Source organism: Pistacia vera, unplaced genomic scaffold, assembly GCF_008641045.1.
Source record: "Pistacia vera cultivar Batoury unplaced genomic scaffold, PisVer_v2 Contig568, whole genome shotgun sequence".
NCBI classification, from domain to species: Eukaryota; Viridiplantae; Streptophyta; class Magnoliopsida; order Sapindales; family Anacardiaceae; genus Pistacia; species Pistacia vera.
This window is the reverse complement of record NW_022196410.1, coordinates 313,116-326,902: the sequence shown is the minus strand read 5'-3', so window position 1 is coordinate 326,902 and position 13,787 is coordinate 313,116.

The following is a 13,787-nucleotide window of genomic DNA, read 5'->3' as shown; positions in this document are numbered from 1 at the left end:
GCTATTTCATGCATCACTAAACGTTCAAAGACATGACTTAAAGCATAAACCTTCCTAAAACACGGGGGAATTTCGTTTAAGGGTACTGGCATTGTTATACCAAGTTTGCCAAGTACTACTAGGCAGTTTTTAAGGCGGTTCTGGTTTCCAGCTTGTAAACCCTTAAACTAGCAGAATTCGTTTTTTTTTTTTTTTTTTTAAACGTACTTAAACACACAACCTAAACAAAACCTAAATCCCCTCCCCCACACTTAAAACTAACATTGTCCCCAATGGAATAAAAGGAAAGCAAAGGGCAAAAATAACAAAAAATTAAAATGCAAGAAGAAACAAACTCCCCTTGGGGCCTCCCAAGCACGCCTTGTTTTTTTGTGTGGCTCGAACTAATGCTTTTTCTTCTTGCGATGCACTGAGTTTATCGAAGATTTTCACCGATACGTTCCTCCGTCTCCAAGGAACACATTCTTGAGGTAACTAGGGAGAGTGTCACAAATCTAGAATGGGGCTTGCAAACAAAGGAAAGGCCTCTCGTTAGACAATGTGTAATGCATACATAGGAACGTATACCTGAGAGACTTTGCTATCGTTGGGGGACCGGGTCGGGTAAACTTTGGACAGAATCGCTCCCCATGTCCATGGCAGCCGTCTTCCGTGAGGATATTAGTACTTAAGCTAACTCCTGATTCCTTTCGTCGTGCTCTTCACCGTTCTCTTGCAGACACCTGCACTCCTCACACGTTCCCATCTCGTCGCCGGAGCCTGGTCGCGCAACCTCCCCGGGCGCCTTCTTTATCCCGTGGACGTCTATTCTACCCACAATTTTGTAGAAATATCTCATTTAAGATTCATACCACTCGCATCACTCATCAGCACCTTTTGCTAAAGAATCACCACATCAATAGAATAAACATGATTCATCAGGATATTTTCATTGCTCATAAATGCAAACTTAACAATTACTACCCATCAATTCCATGGAGTATGCCACTATGACATCTATCTTTCGTTTGGATGTTTTAAGAAAGGTCTTCCTACAAAATAGTAGTCAGTTTGATCACCATTTTCCATATCAGTACTAAAAATCAGTAGGGAAAACCAAGCCTTAACTTGTAACCAAAACAATCCTCAACTACACCCTTAGTCGATAAGCATTGATCCATCAGGCTAATTGAATTCCCACAGTTTTATTCAAAGGTCAAGTTTCAAAGAAGCATTATGGAATTGCATGACATTTTATAAGCTCCTAAGCTCTACATGGCTTCATGCAAACCTGTGTTACCTATCATGTTTTAATATTTTTATAAGTTGTTAATAATAGTTTTTTATAAACACGTTATATTAAACATACCGGGTCCTTGCACTTTGCTGGCATTTTCTCTGAATCACTGCAGAAACATTTTCTCCCACTCTCACCTTTTCACACCCCTTAAGTTTCTGTTTCCTCTTAAGTGTACACAATTCTTTCAAGAATTTAGCATAACGAGGTACTTGTTTAATAGCATCTAAGAGTGGAATATTTACCTCGCATCTACGAAAAGTCTCATATATATCTATGTTCTGCTCCTCCTTTCTAGATTCTGCCAAAGCTTGAGGAAAAGGTGGTACCAGTTTATAGTCGGATAGAGGCGGAAACTTACGCTTAGGAACACCATCGTCGTTGGGAACGTTGCTGTCTACAACTACATCTTTCTCCTTTTCTTCTTTCGACGATGCAGGGGCTGCCCTTGTTGGAATCTCAACCTCTTTACCACTTCTCAAGACGATCGCACTTACATTTTCTCTTGGATTGACCACCGTTTGAGAAGGTAATTTCCCTGAACTTTGCCCCTCTAGCTTACTGATTGCGGTTGCCGTCTGCCCTATCTGATTCTCTAAACTTTGAACACTGGCCCTCGTCTCCTGTTGAAGCTGCAAAGTATTAGTGGCAAGAGACTTAACAATATCTTTTAAAGACATACCAAAATTAGAAGTTTGGCCTGGTTGTTGTCTAGGGGAATATGGCTGCTAGTATTGCTGGTAATTTGGGCGGGTTTGAGGGTGTTGCTGATTCACTTGTGGATTCCCATAACCAAGATTAGGGTGATCCCTCCATCCAGGGTTAAATGTGCTCGAATAAGGATCATACTTCCTTTGCGGTTCTCCAGGAAAACCACCTGCTGCATTCACTTGCTCAATAGGCTCTTCTTGAAGAGTCGGGCACATATCAGTTGGATGCCCTACTACCGAACAAATCCCGCAAGCCTTCACTGTTTGCATGTTACCTACAGCCATTTAACGAACAAGAGAAGTTAGAATGGAGATTTTTTGTTCAAGGGAAGAAATATTTACCTCATTATCACGCCTAGATGGAAGGTCAAGCCTATTGCCAAACTGTTGAGAATTGGCCGCCATATTTGCAATCAAGTTCCTCGCGGCCTCAGGAGTCTTATCCACCAAAGCTCCTCCACTTGTAGGATCAATCATGCTCCTATCAGTGTATGTGAGGCCCTCATAGAAGTACTGGATCAGTAACTGCTCACTAATCTGATGATGGGTGCAGCTGCACACAATTTCTTAAAGCGTTTCCAATATTCATGTAGGGACTCTCCGTTGTGCTGCCTTACACCACAAATTTCTTTCCGGATGTTGGCTGCCCTCGAAGCTGGGAAATATTTCTCCAGAAATAATCTCTTCATCTCGTTCCATGTGGTTATAGTTCCGGAGGGTAGATAATATAGCCAATCCTTAGCCGAATCCTTCAAAGAAAACGGGAAAGCTCTTAACTTGATTTGCTCCTCGGTCACTCCCGTAGGTTTCATACTTGTGCAAACCACATGAAGCTCCTTTAAATGCTTGTGAGGATCTTCACCTGCAAGACCATGAAAAGTGGGCAAGAGATGTATTAGTCCAGATTTTAATTCAAAAGTAGTAGCAGCATCTAAAACAGGAAACGTTATGCATAAAGGTGCTTGATTCAAATCAGGGGCAGCAAGCTCTTTCAAAGTTCGATTTCCAGCCATGACGTCCTCCTCTTCTATATCAGAGTTGCTAGCAAATTGGGAATCAAAAGCCAAATTGCTTTCCTCAGAATTTCTCCGAACTTCCTTCCTTAACCTACGCAAAGTGCTTTCAATTTCTGGATCGAATGTTAAATCACCAAGGTTAGAGGACCTGGTCATACAACAAAAAAAAAACAAAAAAAAAAAAACTAATAACAGAATTAGAATGAATGACAAAAATTGAAAACTAACTAGAAAAATAAAAATAAAAATTAAATTAAATTGGCTAGAAACATTAAAACAGCAAAAACCCTATCAAAAAATTCGAATTTGGCCTCAAGAGGGTAGGGCTAGAACTTTTTCTAGTCTTGCTCAGAACGTCGTTTTCTTCGAAACGGGTACTCATAGCACTCCTAACTCAACCAAAATTTTCCTTATGAATAGTACAACTATTCATCCAGAACAGTACTACTGTTTACAGTTTTTTTTTTCTTGCAAAATAAAAAAAATTAACAAAAACGCAAAAAAAAATCACAAAAAAAAAAAAAATCAACTAGAATCACTCCCCGGCAACGGCGCCAAAATCTGGTGTGCTGTCGTAGGCAACCAAGATTAAAAACCTTCTTAACCTAACTACTGAACTGTAAATAGGGTAAGCAAGGGTCGATCCCACGAAGAGTGTCTAGCCGAATTTTCGATGATGTGAATAAGGCTGGGGGGTTTTGAGTAAAACAGAAAACAATCTTAGCCAAAAACAAAAACAAAAACAATTCAATTCGAAATCAATTAATATAACGAAACTTGGTCTCCGTCAACATCCACCATCAGAATCTTACAACTGATCATTGATGCAAAAGTAAATCAATTCTTACTTTGAATATTCACCGTTGGAACTATTTTCCTATCTCTCCTTAATTGTAATTAATTAGGAAACAAGCGATCTAATTAATCTTACTACTAAACAACCCTAGACAAGCGCTAAAGATTTAATCTAGTGGCAGCCTTAAGAATTAGAGAAATCGATGAAGCTAAACAACACAAACACAAGCGGTTGTATTTAATTTAGTTGAATGTTCTTCTTAAGATTACTAATTCCTGACACAACGAATTATTAACCCTAATTGCTTCACAAGTTAGAGGGATCAAACAATTACGGATTTGATATCTAACTTAGCAGTAGATTGCAACAATTAATAAACTAGTAGGCCTCCCTAGTAATTAAACGAAACAATCATAAAATTAGGCATAGAAAAACACCCAATACTCAAACACGAAAATTGAACACCAAGAAAAATATATTAGATCTCACAGTTTATTGATTTCGAGGCCTCTGTTTCCTTCGACCAAGTTACAAAAGTTCTAGCCGCTCATGGCCATCATCAAAACTCAAAAGAGAAAGAAAAATTCCAGAGAAGAGAAGAGAGAGGCGTGGTCCCCCTCAAAAACCCTAATCTGATCCCTTTAGCCAAAAATCTAGTTCAAGTATTTGAATCTCACTCAATCTCCTAAAAGAAATATTCTAATATCCTAAAATAACATTAATCCTAATTTGATTCTAATTAATTGAAAATAAGATAAAGTCCTAAAATAAAATAGGAAAGTGGTGATTCTGAGCTGTAACTTGCGTGCCACATGTGTTCAAATCTTCCAATAATAAACTGCTAATTGATTTGCATGACAAGGCAGAATGCTCCAGGACATCTAGTGCAGATGTGTCAACTTCAAGCTCGATTAAAACCTTGATTCAGTTAGTATCTCTCCAAACTCAAAACATGAAAGTTGTAGATATATTTCTTAGAGTTCCACAGCATTTTAAATCATCTCAATCGGAGCTCGGATGAGAGAGTTTTGCCCAGATTACAAAACAACATCGAACCTGTCTGAATTCACTTAATTAGTTCCGTTTTGCAATTAATGCTTCCATTTGCATCCTAAATCAAAATAGAATAATAATGAGTACATTTAGGCAACAAATACGTATAAAAGACTAAACATTAAGGGGGTAAATATGATATTTTGCATTCTCATCAACTTGTAATTCTGGATCCAACTCAAACCCCAAAGTCTAAAGCCTCTCCATATGCTCGATCATTTTGAGCACATGAGGGCCAACTTGGGCTCCCTCGGTTAGATGACTTCCAAACAGTGCTTTTGACACCTTGTACCTCTCATGTCGAGCATTCCCTTCGTAAAGCTCTTTGAGGTGTAGAATAATGGTAGTAGCGTCCATATTTTCATGCTGCCTTTGCAGCACTGGTGTCATCGATGCTAACATCAAACATTGAATGCCATCAACATCATCAAGGAACTTTTGATAAGTATCCTTTACTTCCTAAGTGGCATCAGGATCAGGCTCAGCCATGTATGGCTTATCAAGGATATACAATTTCTTTTTGGACTTAAGTATAATCCGAAGATTATGATACCAGTCTGAGAAATTGGATCCATCCAACCTGTTTTCTTTCTCGATTATCGGTCGTAGGTTCATAATGCTCATTTTTTAAGTGAATCTATAATTCAGAAAAGTAAAGTCAATATAATGTTTATTATTTCTTAATATGGCCTTTTATTAAAAAACTCTCCCACTATTTTCCTCAAGCCAATAGCCCTTACTATTAACTCGAGAAAGCCTGTTGGCTTTCCTAGTGGACTAAGATCCCATCTGGCCCATTTCAAACCTTCGCTGTGTCGAATAAGACAAAATGGGTTGATTAGGTAGTCCAACAAACTTAATCCACACCAATTGATAGCTCCCGCTATCAACCTCAAATGTGAAGTAAGCCAACAAGCCAGTCACACAATCTAACAGCCTAGCCATCGTCCTTAAGTGTGATTCCTAGTATCAGTAGAGTGGACACTACATGTCGCCACGTACACTCAACATTTGTATTTCTCTACTATGCCTATGACATGTTTATCAACCTTCGTTGTGGCGAACAAGCAAAAGTGTCATTTTAAGGAAAACTCCAATGAATTTTAACCTCCCACTGGTAAAAGTGTACCCTTTGCTGTGGAGAACAAGGTTCTGACGAACAGTGGTTTGATTAAAACCATGGTGATGGAAGGCATACGTGGCTTAATATATCTTATGTGGGGGTTTTTATTTAATGTCTCACCAGATTATTATCTTTGTTGGAATGTCATTGTTTGGCATGTTATTGAACATGCAACCTTAGCATGCATTCTAAACAAAAATTAAACGTGTTGGTACATGGCCCTCTAAAACCAATTTCCTCAAGCCTAGAGGAATCGGTAGGTCAACCTAGAGTTTAAAAGTTAATCTTGGGTCTTCAAGTCATTCCTCTTCATAACTCTCTCGTTTCTTCTTCACGATCATTACAAATAATTTTCTAATAAAAAACCTATTCTAATTTACATCAATAAAATAGAAACCTCGCGTTACATACGAGGGGAGTGAGATGATGAGAAGAAATACATGGAGATTTAAGAGAGAGAGACAGGGTACGCAAGTCCTATTTGTTTATAAAAATTACAAACAAACCCAATAAACAATAAACAATAGGTCTAAGGCTCATGTACCAAGCACCATGCAATTATCAACCAAGAACATTGCATACATTCAAAAACCATCAATTTTTTGAATTGGGTGGGTTGAATTATCAAGTTACCACCTTAAACGTGCAGAATAAATATTAGCTTTAAAGGTTCAAAAAACTACAATTTAGCCCCTGTGCGAAAAACGGAAAGCAAAAATGGAACAATAGGTTTCTTGCCGTGGCGAAGAAATGCATTGCCTCTATGAAGTTCATGCGCACAGGGTCACTGTGGCGAAGTTTTATTTTACCGCGGCGACCGTGAACTTTCAGAAAACACAAATCGTTCCAAAGAGTTTTATGCATGGCAAAGTTTTATTTTGCCACAGCTAGATCTACTTTTCCGGCGTTTCGCCGCAGCGAAGGTTTATTTCGCCGCGACTTGATTCACTTTTTGCATCTTGCCGTAGCGAAGTGTTATTTCACCACAACTAACGTCGCAAAATAGTGAATCAGGCACAGTAACGTCTTTTGCAATTTTTCACATAATGACACAGATCCAAATCAAATCGAATGCTTAAACATTCGACCAGGATACCAACCAACCAATACACATTCAATCAACATATTATTTAATCAATTGATTAATTAAGACATTCAACATACAAATTTTTTTCCAGATTAAAAAAAAAAAAAAACACTTCAAATCATGCAATAACATGTTATCAAACATCAATTAAACAATATAATCTAATACCCAAGGCTCTGATACCACTGTAAGTAATTGATCTACCATACGCTGCGAAAAACAAAAAATTCAATTGGTAAATCAATTACCTTTTTTTGCCTAGATCCGAGTAAAGTTTATATCATTTACATGTTTATAAACAAAAATCTATAAAAAGTAAATCCATTCAAGGATTAGAATACTTATGTACATTTGGAGGCTCTTTCGAATATCTCTGATTTCGGACAGGAATACTATTCACGTACAGTTCACGAGATAATTCACGGTACTGTTCACCATTTACTATTCACGATTATTGTTCACCGTCTACTGTTCACGTGATTTTTTGCCAATCGATCCAAAGTAGGATCGTACTCACGGAAGTCCACACGAGGATAATCCGCATAACCCTTGATTATTTTGCTAGAACAATCAAGGGCTTCAAGAATCAAGAAAGAAGAACAAGAAAAGTTTTCTTCTTGAGAGAGAGAGAGATAGAGATAGGGTGGCTAGGGTTTTAATTGAATAAATAATTCCTTAATGTTTTAATTTTAAGTTGCACTTATATAGTGCAACAATTAAAACCCTATTCCACTTAGGAATAGCCATGGGCTCCAACCCTAGTTCATCCTTGCAACCAAACACACCCTTTGTGGTATTTTAATTAATTAATTATTATTATTATTAAAATCAATTAATATATAATAATATATTAACAATCAATTAATAATAATAATTCATTTAAATATATACATAGATATATTTAAATATAATCTTACTAATTTAATTTCAATATTAAAATTAAATACAAGCAACAACCTCAGCAAATTTAATTGTACTGTGAAATTACCAAAATATTCTTCCATCCTAAAAGACGAAAATACCCTTCTAACAAATTGATTCTCAGATTATCTTCTAAGTGTGTGACCCGTAGGCTCCTTATCTGTAACGCCCCACTTGAGATACGTAGCCATTGTTTATGGTATGGCCTAAAGGTTTACTGAATTGCTCTTAAATGAGTTTGTATATTGTTCATGTTGTTTGGTTGGCCCTTGGTTGAGTTTATGTTTTGGGTTTCCTTGAGTGTTTACCCTGGAAATGATCAAGACTTGGCGGATTTTGGAGTTGTAGCCTTTGTCGGGGCGAGGTAGAAGCTTCGGCACAGCGACGTCGGCTCTGAATTTGCAATGTCGATTATGTAATTCTTCGTTGGGGCGACAGAGAATTCTTCATTGCGGCCAAGGGTCGGCTGAGTTTTTGTTTGAGTTTCTAGAGAATTCTTTCCTAAGGGCCAAATGACCATTTTACCCCTAATTAGCAGGAAAAGTGGGGAGTAAAATGCAAGGAAATTTCATGGAGAATAGTGTAAAATGGGGGTGAGTTTGTAAAGAATCAAAGGATATAGATGAAATTTCTAAGGAAGAGCAAGCGCAAATTTGGAAAGGATGGTTATAATATGAGCTAAAAAGGGGTTAAGTGTAATAAACCCTTCATTTTCACCCATTTCCACTGCCTTTTCATCCCTCATTTTCTCTCAATTCCTCACTCAACCTTCCAATGGATTTTTGAGAGTTTTGAGTTGGAATTTGACAAGGAATTGATCCTAAGCAAGAAGAGTTATGAGTTTTATTTATGTAAGGGTTAAGTTCTTACTAAGTTTATGCTTAGGAAATAAGGGAAAGCTAAAGTCCAACAAGAGTAGAGAGTTTTAGTGAAGACTACTCAAGTATGAGGTAAGTAAATCCAACTCAAGCTAAAGTTTAAGATCCTTGAGTATAGATTTCTTTATGCATGTATATATGATGCTTGTTGAGAAACTGAGTAGAGATATATGTCTACTTGTGAGAAATTGAGTTGAGATGAGTATTCATGTTGTGTTTGTTGGATATAGTTCCTTTATGAGAAGCTTTGATGTGTGATGAGTTTGAGATGAAGTTGGAGGAGATTGAGTAAATTTTTGGGGAGTGCTCTCCTATGATAGGAATTATGTCCATAGAAGGGAGCTTCCTCCCATTTTGGTTGGCTACAAAGAGAAATAGAGTTGTAGTTAGAGAAGAGTTTTTGTATGCACATGAGGTGTTTGATGAAATTCCTAAGAGAAATATGAGCATGAGTTGTGAACCTTAATTCTTGCAACATTGCATATTGGCATTTCCTAAGTGCATTAATGAGCATGAACCATCCATGTATGTGCATTAATTGTGCATTGAGAAGTAGCTTAAGAAAGAGTAGAGAACTTTGTGAATAGACTACTTTAAGAGTTAAGCTACATTATGAGTATTAGCTTGAGAAAGAGTTGAGATCTTTGTGAATAAACACTCTAAGAGTAAAGAGAATGAGAAAACTCTAATAGTAAAGAGAAAGAGAGATTAAGCACTAGAGAATAAAAGAGAGAAACGTGCTAAAAAAAGAGAATAGAGTAGGTTGTGCGATGGGGAACCCCTGAGTGATAAGAGAAGTCAGGAAGAGTGGGTTGGTGCTTTGTGATCTCCACCCGGCCGTGCCTCCAGTTAGATGGGGCTGTGACAGTCACGAAGAGCGGGATGAGTACCCAGTCGTGCCTCTGGTAAGATGGGGCCGTGACATTCAAAGAGAGAGAGAATACACTCACGTGGCCAGGGTTCTGAATCCATGCATGACCGAGTCCAATCGGCAAAGAATGAGTAGAATGGTCACGAGAGTGGGTGCTTTGTGATCCCCAACCATGCCTTCAGTAAGATGAGGTCGTGACATAAAAGTGAGGAAGAATGAGCAAACATGAGAAAGAATAAAGGGAGACAATGAGTAGGGTTACGAAGAGTGGGTGCTTTGTGATCCCCAACCGTGCCTCCGGTAAGATGAGGCCATGACCTACAATAGAAAGTTAACAGAAAAGAGTTGTGAAAAAGAGAGACAGAAAGAGAATCAGTAGAAGTCACGTAGAGCGGGAGAAGTCCCGGCCGTGCCTCTGGTAAGATGGGGCCATGACATTTAAAGAGGGAGTTAGTAGAAAAGAATTATGAGAAATGAGAAAGAGATAATAGAGAGAATTAAAGGATGAGAAAGCTTGAGAAAGAAGGAGATAGAATGAGAGAGTATGAGAAAGAATGAGAGAATTTGAGCTAGTAAGAATAGAGAGTAGGAGAAAGAAACATGAAATTCTTTTGTATTAATTTCATGTACATCTCATACATGCATGCACCATGATTTCTTCCATGGTTAGTGTGAGTATGATAAGAATAAGAGAAAACCATGATTTTCCTTCATGGTAAGTATGGAACTATGATTTTCCTTCATGGTGGTAGGAATAAGAGAAAGAGAAAAGAGAATAAAAACAGAGAGAAAGAAAGAATAAAAAGAGCAGAACATAGTTAAAGGAGAATAAAAGTATTAGAAAGAAAGAGAAAAACAGTGAGAATTAGAAATAGAAGAACGGTAGAGTAAGGAAATACCCAAAGAGTGAGTTGTGGGGAAAGGTAGTAGAGGATTTACTTACTGAGCATTGTTGTGCTCAGCCCATTGTTCTTCCCTGTTTTGTAGGAAATAAGAGCAGCGGTCGGATGGACTTCTAGGAGCGGAGAGTATTGGCACCACTGTCCACCAGCTATGATATTTTGTATTAATTAGAAAGTTTTTAATACTTAGTATTTTGCATTTGTAAAGAATTATATTTCATGAGTACAGAAAAGTTTGAGCCCACTATCTTCCATACGCTATGTATATCTATAATTTACATAGTATGTATTGTAAGAATAGTAGTAGAGAGCAGGTGTTACATTTTTTGTATCAGAGCAAAGATTTTGGGATTTGACAGTGTGCCACTCTCGCCGCCATGACGTTCCATAGTCGATCGTTGTCAGTTAGGTCTTTCCTTACTTAAAGTGTTATTTGAGTTTTTTAATGTGGTTGTCTTGTCAAGGAGATACAAGACCCGAGTATGAGGTAAGAAGGCAGTGAGTGCAGGGAAACTTAGTTCCCCAAGTTGAATTAGAAAGAATTGAAATCCCTACTAGAAGAGAAAGAGAGAGGTCGGTACCTTAGACGGTATAGAATCGGATTGAGTCGATTCATGGGCTCCCAAGTTATTATCAGCCGTTAGAGTTTAAAGGTACAACGGACCCGTTGGTAGTAAAAGAATGATATAGCCCGTTGAGTGTACGATAAACCGGGAGAAGATCCAGTCTACCAGTCTCTTGTCTTAAAGGGCTGCCCTAGTTTTTTGGGAGTTACTAAAGGATACTCACGATGGTTTTGTCATGATTTTAGAAGAGTCTAAAAGATGGTTGAAGTTGAGAACAGTTGGCAAGGTTCATAAGAAGGTACAAGAGTTTTTAGTTTTAATAAGGATAGAGTACAGTGAAGAGTAAGTAGTGAGAATTAACTCCCTTGTAAAGTTTGAGAGAAGGGAAGACTTATTGAGGAAAGTTCGTAGTGATCCATGAAAGAGAGTTAACAATTGATTAGATAGTATCCTTTGCCCTACTTGGATGTTTTTTGTAACGCCCCACTCAAGGTACGTAGTTAATGTTTCTTATTTTGCTCTTATTTGAATTGGAATATTGTTAATATGGTTTGGTTGGCCCTTGGTTGAATGCATGTATTGGTTTGGTTGAGTGGTTGCCCTGAAATTGTAGAGACTTGGTGATGAAATTTTGGTGTTATAGACTTCGCCGGGGCGAAGAAGAATCTTCGCCGCGGCGATGAGGTGCTGCAACCCATGGTGTAGGTTCTGTGATGTTTCGCCGGGGTGAAGAAATAGTCTTTGCCGCGGCGAAGGGCTTAACAAAAATGTTTAATGAATTTTCTAGAGAATTCTTCCCTTGGGGCACAATGACCATTCTACCCCTAATTAGTAGGAAAAGTGGGGAGTGAAATGCAAGAAAATTGCATGGAGAATAGTTTAAATGGGGGGTGCATTTGCAAAGAACTAAAGGGCAAATGTGGAATTTCTAAGAAAGAGTAAGGGTAAAATGGGAAGGAGTGGAGAAAATATGAGATATTAAGGGTTTAACTTTAGAAACCCTTTCATTCCTTCTTTTCCACCGCCTCTTTCATCCTTCCATTCTCTCAAGCTTTCACTTAATCTTCCAAGGATTTTTGGAGGGCTTTTGACTAGAAGTTGATACAAGTTGAGCCTAAGCACTTAAAGGTAAGAATCCTTACTCTGGATGTGAATTTTAAAGGTGTTAAAGTCTTATTGTATTGTTGTTTAAAAGTGTAGAGAAAAGGCAAACCAAAGGAAAAGAGAAGTGCCAGTGGAATCACACCATCACAAAGTAAGTAGATCCCAACCCAAGTTGAGATTTGAGAATTCTCTCGAGTAGAGATTTAGTAGAAATTATGTATGCATGTTATATGTATGTTATTGAGAAATTGTGTGGAGATATATGCCTACTTGTTGAGGAATTAAATTGAGATGAGTATTCATGTTGAGTTTGTTGAATACATTTCTTTTATAAGAAGTGTTGATGTGTGATGAGTTGAGATTAATTTGAATGAGATTGAGTAAATATTTTGGCAGTGTTCTTCTATGATAGGGGTTATGCCCATGGAAGGGAGCTTACTCCCATTTTGGATGGTTAAAAAGAGAAATAGAGTTGTAGTTATAGAAAAGTTTTTGTATGCACATGAGTTGTTCGATGAAATACCTAAGTGAAGCATGAGAATGAGTTATGAACCTTAATTCTTGCAACATTACATATTGGCATTTCCCAAGTGCATTAATGAGCATGAACCATCCATATGCATTAATTGTGCATTGAGAAGTAGCTTGAGAAAGAGTAGAGAATGTTGAGTATGAGCTACATTATGATTATTAGCTAGAGAAAGAGTAGAGATCTTGTGTACAAACTACTCTAAGAGCTAAAGAAGAGAATATAATAGGTTGTGCGATAGGGAACCCATGAGTAATGAGTAAAGTCACGAGAGTGGGTGCTTTGTGATCCCTAGCTGTGCCTTCGGTAAGATGGGGTCATGACCATCACGAAGAGTGGAACGTGAGGTTCCAGCCGTGCCTCCGGTAAGAAGGGGCCGTGACATTCAAGAGATAGAGAGAAAGAATATATACTCACATGGCCAAGGGTTTCGAATCCATGCATAACCGAATCCGATCGGTAGAGAAATGAGTAGAAGTCACGTAGAGTGGTAGTGCCCAGCCATGCCTCCGGTCAGATGAGGCCGTGACATTCCAATGAGTAAGAATGAGAAACAGAGAAATAGAAAGAACATAAAGGGAAAGAATAGAAAGCGAAGTGAATAGAAGTCACATAGAGTGGGACGAGTTCCCAGCCGTGCCACCTATAAGATGAGGCCGTGACATACACCAGAGAATGTATAGAAAAGTATGAGAAACATAAACAGAAAGAGAACAGAAATGAGAAAAGAATAGTGTGAGGAAAGAATTAAGAGAAAGAGTTACGGGGATAGACGAGTAGAGGCTTTACTTACTAAGAATTAGTTGTGCTCACCCCGTTGTTTTTCTATGCTTTTGCAGGTTCCAAGTGATTACGCAGTCGGATGGACGTTAGCGGGCGAGGTGTAACAACTACTGAAAACTAGTACAATGCATGCATAATAACAATGTAAAATTGGGCCCAAAGTTTTCTTTTC